The sequence below is a fragment of the Lactuca sativa genome, chromosome 3 (assembly GCF_002870075.4).
Source record: "Lactuca sativa cultivar Salinas chromosome 3, Lsat_Salinas_v11, whole genome shotgun sequence".
NCBI classification, from domain to species: Eukaryota; Viridiplantae; Streptophyta; class Magnoliopsida; order Asterales; family Asteraceae; genus Lactuca; species Lactuca sativa.
The window spans coordinates 64,513,412-64,521,855 of NC_056625.2; the positions used below are offsets into that span (position 1 = coordinate 64,513,412).

Here is an 8,444-nt window from a genome sequence, read left to right on the forward strand (position 1 = left end):
GACTCGATAGTCATCATTTGCATATATGGATTAGAGGACCCGACCTGCACTCGTGCATCTAACAAACGATGCCGAATCACGATTACTAGGAAGAAAACAAAGAGAAATAATCATTGTGAAGAATTTATCAAACGAAGTTTTAGGGTTTTTTAGACCATGTAATGTAGACATCTTCAAGTATATCAATGTTTAAGAATGTGTTCTTGACATCCGTCCGAAAGTTCTTCCAATGAAAAATAGATGCAATTGTTACTAGATACGAACAAATGCCACTTTTGCAATCCTACAACCTTCGTACCATTCCACATTACCATTCCATTTCTATACAACTTTAAACTCTCCAATAAATAAAACTCTCATACCATTCCACCTCATCCCCATATACATCACAAAAAAAATCCCTAGTAAAGTAAGGTATATGACCATACCATTCATCACTCCATATTATCACTTTTCAATGCATATCACCTCCGTACAATCCCCATCGGAGAGCAAGATGCTCTTAGGCAAAACCAAGCCAACTTTTGGCGTCTTAAGTTATTTAGGTGTTGTTTGTTTTAGAAGTGGTTAAATGTTTTTTGTTTTTTTTTCAAGTTTGCGGAAGAAGACTTGCACTTGCGAAACGTCTATCTGCCAGAAGGGAAAAGTGTTCAAAAAATACTTTTGTAGAAAAACAAACGAGACCTTAGTCTCTACAAAAGAATAAATTTTCTCTTTCATTTTTTTCATTTTGTCTGAGGATGAAATTGGATATGATCACCAAAGGCAATATCCTAAGGTTATGATTGCAAATTTGTAATAAAGAGACATCACCAACTAGAGACTGCAAATCAAGAGAGATTAACGAACGTTAATAAAAAAACAAAATATCGATGAAAAGTGCACAAACAAAGTAACAAAGGAAAGGGACGCGCCAGAGACTTTTGTGGATCTATAGGGGATTTAAATTAATCCATGTCTTACTTGATAAGTGGAAATTCGAAAAAAAAAAAATTAAAAAAAACCCAATAGTATGAAACATGTTATATTTATAATTTATAACTAAATGAGTAATAAACGACATAAGATTAACATCATGTTCCCAAACTTAAGATTAAACGGTGCGGTAAAGGGGACACCGGCGGTATCCGACGTGTCACCTCTTCACCGCCGGTGAACACCGCGCCGTGAAGGGGATTTCACCGCCGGTAAAGTACCGTCGACAGTCTTGTACCGTTGGCGACAATTCAATTTTTGGGGGCATTTTGTGTTTGGAACGTTGTCAAACGGTCGGCAACGACTAGTTTGGCAAATTTCATTTTATTTATTTATTTATTTATTTTTATTTTTTTTACATCTACTATATATACAAATCAAATTTCCAAATAATCACATACTATACACTCTCAATAACAATTTTTTCTTTGAAAATGTTTTCTTCCAACAATTCAAACTCTTTCAAACAAAATCTCCAAACTAAAATGTTAACAACCCTTTCACACTTTTCGGCTACGAGCCTACGATCCGTCATCACCACCACCTTACCAGTCACAAATGGATGGTGTTCCTAGCTATTATTCACAAATTCAAATTCCCCAACAATTCCATTTCCAATCTCAACCTCAAACTCAACCAGAGGCGGAGTGAATGGGGGGCTGCCGGATGCTTGGCCACCCCCAATCACTTTTAAAATTGCAGTAATATTGTAGACAAAAAGAGTTACTGATCACTAAACTTTGGCCCAGATTGAACAGTTAATAACACTTAGCCCCTTCCAATTATTTTAAAAAACAATTATCATATATGAGAAAACATTTAGTTAATGAAGTTGGTATGAGAATTGTCTAAACTTGAGGCCCAATTTCACTTTGATTCTTTAAAACGACGGCATCACCCTATTTATTTTATTTTTAATTGACTATTTTGATTAATATCTCATTTATATCAATCCGTAGTAGCTATATTATCCCCGTTTGTTTACAACTATATTACCACCATTTATTTATAAACAGTGTGGGTTAAATGTTAATCGACGATTATTAAGAGTCTAAGCGTAGCTATTTTTATTCGTCGAATTGGTTAGCTTTCAATTAACAGATTATTTTTGTCTACTCTGAAACGATTTCAATTCTTTAATTAAAAAGGTAAATTTTATTTCTTATTGCATATGCTGTTTAGTAATACTTCTAAATAATAATTTAATTATAATTTGATAATTTGGTTTATTATAATTATAGGGTAAATTACGAGCAAGAAAAGAACCATCGATTTTTTTTTCAAACGAATAGAGGATACATGTGAGCCTCAATTGCATCCGGTTAATGATAATACTAAATAGGATATTCATAATGGACACCCACAACCTCATAGGAATAGTAACATGGAAGAGAACAATAATATTGAACCAGAATAAAATGATATTTCAGATGTAGGAGGGGTAAGATTAGATTTTTTGATTCGTAATCCAAGAAAACGACATTCAATCTTAAGCTATCCAACTATCCAAGTATCCAATTTGATAAGATTAGACGATTATGTATTAAACTTAGACCATAGCAACTTCAAAAATTAAAGTATCCATTAGTGGCCTTATGGATAGACCTGACAATGGGGCGGGTTTGGAGCGAATCGACCTTGATCCAAACCCTTTTAACAAATTTCAAAATCCGATCCAAACCCGCTCCGTGACCCGCAGAGTTTTGAATAGTCAAACCCATACCCTTATCCACCAAATCGACATATATCCAAACCCGCCCCGTAACCCGTAGGTTTTTTGAAAAATCAAACATATTTCTCGTAAATCTTAAAATAACATTTATCAAATAAAACAAATGTTGATTTAGAAAACACATTAAGTACTCGAGGACTTTCGATTGGAATTAAACTCATTATTGTAGTAACTTCTGATTGATTTTTGACCGTCAATTGCATTGATAAATAATAGCAATTAAAAACTTTCTTTCGGTTGATAAATGACTTTATTGATATAAAAATTTAATTGATGATTACTTGATGGAATCCAAATGAATGACATCATGATTCTTAGTAGATGATTGGAAGTCTAGAAATCAAGTCCTCGAGACCCATGTAAAAACAGTTTAGTCTTTGGTCTTTTCTTTTTGGACTTTCAATTGTAATTAAAAGTAAACTTTAAGTAGTATAAAATACAAATATATAATTTTAAAATTTATAATTCTAAAACTTATACGGGGCGGGTTATAAATGGAGCGGATCAATGATGATCCACACCCGACCCTTTTAATAAAAGGGTTAGCGGGTTCAGGTCGTTAACGGGTAAACGGATCAAAAACTATGCTCCAAACCCATATAATTGTTAAGGGTTTGGGTCGGATTAGGGTCAAAACCCGCTCCATTGTCAGACCTACTTATGGATCTATGCACAACCCACCGTTATTCTTAATTCCTGGCTCCGCCCCTGAACTCAACCACCTCAAACCCAATTTCCATCCCAACCACCATTCACACCTTTAACCGAATTATTTTCTGAGTCTGAACACTAAGAATAACAACAACAACCTCAACAACAAAAGAAAGGGAAGGCTGATCCGAAAAAGATGGACATAAAAAGAAGTTGAAAACCAAGGGCATGGGTCGACTTATCTGAAGATGGTGGCACAAGAAAGAGTCAAAATCGTAATCAGTTTTGGTTATGTATCACAGAGCGTTTTTGCAGGGGAATTTGTCAAAATCCAGATTATTGGACCTCCGACCAATGTAACTCCAAATGGAATCTTATGAACAAACTCGTCACACATTGGAATGAAATTTACACAAACTTTGAAAAGCAATGGGCTAGCGAAGAAGTGAAGCAAGTTTGTTGAAAAAAAAAACACGTTACATTTACAAGATGATATGCAAAAGCCTTTTAAGTTTATTCATGTGTGAGAAGTTGTCAAAAGAAGCATTAGGTGGAGGGAACTTGCAACACATGAAGAAATTGCAAATCCGCCAAAAAGAAGCCGAACATCTTCATATTCGAGCTCACAACAAGTCTTATTGGATGGTCACGTAGGCGTTAATCTTAATGATGACAACGACGAAATTGAAGAAATACGTCTGCCTCCTCCTCCAATGGGAAGGGACAAAACAAAAGCTCAAGCAAAAGGAAAAGGAAAAAGGTAAGCAACATCTTCAAATTCTTCGGTCGGAACCGAGCGATCAGCCAGATCAGAAGAAATGCTGACACAAATGGCACAACTGAATTCAACTTTGGAGAGGTATATGATTGAAACTATCTGACTCACCGAGTATACATTATTAATGAAAGGCGCGAGGCACCTCGACCCCGAAGATCAAGAAGCGGCAAGAATTATGAAAACATCGATTCGGGAAAAATATAACCACTACAAGAATAAAGACCTATAGGAACAACAAAAATCGTCACTTTAGGGTGCAAAGTCGTTGCTATAGATGCCATGGACGACATGTCGTCACCATAGGCCTCGTCACTTTACCTATGTCGCTTTAGCTCATTTTGTCGTCACCATAACCTTCGTCGCAATAGGTACACCTAAAGAGACGACATGTCATCCCCATAGGTGCACCTATAGCGACAACTTGTCGTCCCCATAGGTGTTTGGACACAATTTACATCCTGTCCCTATTATTTGTTTAATTTTCCCATAATTTTTACATAAAATCAGAAAAATAGTAAATTTAACTATAACACATTTCAACATCATACAATCAAAATCAAAAGCTTATAAAAAGATGGTTTATCATTTTGTCATACTTAGAAGCATGAATGAATCACATATAAAAAGATGGAACAAAAGATTATTAATACAGGGGCAGTTTATCATTATGTGAAACTTGGACTTTTTTAGACTTTTACGATTAGGGCAACATACTTTTGTTGCACCTTTGGCATGCCTCTGTTTTGGCTTGGTTCATAAAATATGAAAAACAAATTTTAGCCTTTGTGAAAATCGAATTAAATTATACTAAAAGATCTATGTACTTACAAGCTAAAAATATATGAAATTTAATAACACCAAAATCAAATTCTCCATCTTGAACAAATCGTGTAGATGATTAGCTCGAATTCAACATCCCCAGGCGTGCATGTTTTCTAATGCCATTTGTCTAAACAAATACGGTGATTTAGCTTCACCGTTAGTATCATTGTTACAAATCTTCGTTGTAGCCCACTCAACAGCTTCAAGAACATCCTCCTTGGTCACAAAATCATCACCTAACAACATACACAAACATAATCAAGACATTGCTATAGATACTTATTCTTGTAGTATGACTTATCGCAAAACAAATGTGGCAACACCACGCAGGAATACACTTCATTGCAACACAATTAAGGCTGCAAATTCAACAGATTAATGTAAGAAACAAGGTAACTAGAAATGCTTATATATATATATATATATATATATATATATATATATATATATATATATATATAAATATATATATATATATATATATATATATATATATATATATATATATATATATATATATATATATATATATATATATATATAGGGTTAAGTTCAAATGAGAACTCTATTTAATGTGAGAACGTGAGAACACTACTTTATGTTACTATTCTCCTATGAATTTTGTATATACAACGATATGACATTATTCATCAACAAATATACGAACAATCACATATTAATATTCACATTAAAATTTTGTATGTACAACTTTATGACATTATTCATCACCGAATATATGAACAATCACATATTTAACATTCACATTAGAATTTACTAAATTAATACACACACACACACATATATATATATATATATATATATATATATATATATATATACATATATATATATATATATATATATATATATATAAATTTTATAGTAAAATAACAATATAAAATTGAATATATTCATATTATAATTACTACAATACTATAAATATTAAATTCATAGTAGAATAGTAACATAAAGTAGCGTTCTCACGTTCTCACATTAAATTGTGTTCTCATTTGAACTTAACCCTATATATATATATATATATATACAATTTTACACAATGATGCCTTTGAAACTTTTAGGTAGGAGAAATTGTAATTACAGCTTCAGACATTTTTTGGAAAAGAATTTCACATTTGAATGTTGTGTTATGTTGGTCGGTCTCTTCAAGTCATTTTAATTTCCTTTCTAAGATTAAGTCCTTTGCTTCATCATAATATAAATCATTCAGCCAAATAATTATAGTAACCTTAAAAGACAACCATACATGCTTCAAATATCTTTGTCAAATGATCATCCACATATTATTTACCATCCATAACCTGCAATACAATGAATGATTGTGTTAGCACCATATTATGAGCAAGACCAGTTAAGATAAAATCAACATTACAACGATTTCCAGCCAATTGATGTGCAAAAAATTGATAATCACAAACCTCATAATCTGACTTTGGTAATCATGGTCCACAAACCCTTAAAAAATCTCATCCTGAACATTAAATTGAAAATATATGTCACGTTTTAGTAAGTTTTAGTATGCCAACAAACACATTTAGGGCATGTTCGGCAAAACTAACTAGTAGCGGGTAGCTTGTAGCTTGTAGCGTTTTGTTAAACGCTACATGAAGTAGCATTTGGATTTGAAGCGTTTTGATTAAACTAAACGCTAGAAGCTTGTAGTGCCAAACGAGGCTTTTTGTTTTAAACGGAGTGTTTTGTCAAACGCTAGAAGCTAGAAGCTCTCAAACGCTCCGTGCCGAACACCCCCTTAAGTAAGCTAAAACTGAGATTATCTTTGTTTCCTCTAACTTTTGAATCAAAATCACATAATAATACATACCTCCATAACTCCATTACCTCCAATAAACACTAGATTGTAACTTTTAGAGAAAAGGCTTCCTGCAACCATAGTGGCAGAAACCAACAATATAACAAGAGAATAAGAATTAAACTACTAGATAATCTAGAATGATTGCTAGAACTGCTTAAACTACTAGATGATCTTACTACTTTTATTTTCTTTCGTGGCCTCCAAAATGGATGTCATGGCCTCATAGGGTTCTGCATTAACATTTTAACACCATATTCTGACATGTACAATGTCCTCATAGAGCATGTGCAAAGTGAAAGAACTTTCCTTGAAGCGGGTCTACAAAAATCAATAACCCTAAATTAACTAACACATCACAAAATCAGTAACCGGATAACAAAACTAGTGAGACATACCTAGAGAAAATGAGAGTTGATGAACAAAGAGAGAAAGCTGGAATCAGGGAAATTGAAACTATTGATGAAATCAAGAGTTGGAATCAACACCAAGCTCAAAACAGGGAGTTGGAATCAACACATGGAGCTCAAATTTTCCTCGTGAAGAGAGCAGGCCGCAAGTCACAGACGGTGAAGGCGGTGGTCGTTGTGGAGGTCGGAGGCATCAATGGAACCGGAAAACGTCGTTGTGGCGGTGGTCGGCGTCAAGTAGGGGTCGTTCGATCGAGAGAGAAAAGGGTGAATGAGATGCGATTGTGAATGATGGAAGAGACCTAGCTTCAAAATTAAAAAAGAAATATATTTAATTTTTTTTTAGTTGAGACGAATTGTCATCCCTATTACTTTTCAGGAACCTGGGAAAATTCCCGCTAACCATTTGAGACCTGCCAAGTCGTTTACAAATATCAAGGTCAAACACAATTTTGGTCAACCCCATTGGAACGACAAATCGTCCCCATAGCTCCACCTATAGCGACGACCTTCGTCGTCCCTTTCGGCTTTGTCGCTATAGATACTTATTCTTATATAACAAAATGCAATTGAAAATTCGATGATTTTTTCTAGGTTTTTAAATTTTAACGTTATGTTTATTTATTTATTTATTTTTTATTTTTTTTACGTTTTCAATGTAATCTTAATTTTCATGTTTTTTTTTAATTTTTAGGAATTTTAAATTGTAATTTTTAAGTTTATGTTATTTTAAATTTTAGTATGGTTTTAATTTTTTTTTAATATTTTTCTAAAATGAAATTAAAAAAAAACTCATAGGCACGACATCACACTTCATAGGCAAAAAATATATAAAATGTAAAAGTCTACGTGACACCCTTTTACCATTGACAAAAAAAACATGACACCTTTAGCCTAGAAAAAGAGAAGAATGAAAATTAATGAAAATAAGAAGAAAGTAAAATAATTAGGTGTTCTCGAGTTTTATTAAAAGAAAAAAAAATTGAAAAATCACTTCACTTCTTACTTTCATTTCGATTTGGAATGAATTGGAGAGAAAAAAACAAAATGTTTAATTGTCGTTCACTTCTCTCCAACTCGAAAACACATACAATTTTCTTTTCCTTTATTTTCTCATATTTTCTCTCTTTATTTATTTATTATTACTAGGTTTAAACTCGTGGAAATCCACGGTTGATAACAAAAAAAAAAATACTATTTGTAATTTGCAACTGCTATAAAATAAAATAAACGAAATAACTTATTGTA

At 33.0% G+C, this 8,444-nt stretch overlaps 1 long non-coding RNA gene across 7 annotated transcripts; it reads right to left on the minus strand.

Moving 5' to 3' along the window:
- Positions 1–4,918: 4,918 nt before the first annotated feature.
- On the minus strand, positions 4,919–8,149 carry LOC111884317 (uncharacterized). Of its 7 annotated transcripts, none has more exons than XR_008230860.1 (6): positions 7,185–8,140; positions 6,966–7,107; positions 6,799–6,857; positions 6,395–6,447; positions 6,223–6,277; positions 4,919–5,317 (listed from the first exon to the last, which is right to left on the minus strand). It is a non-coding gene; the product is annotated as an uncharacterized LOC111884317 (long non-coding RNA). The 7 variants fall into 7 exon arrangements; XR_006189183.2 differs by having other exon boundaries at positions 6,205–6,277; XR_002847693.3 differs by having other exon boundaries at positions 4,919–5,194; positions 6,205–6,277; positions 7,185–8,139.
- Positions 8,150–8,444: the final 295 nt, after the last annotated feature.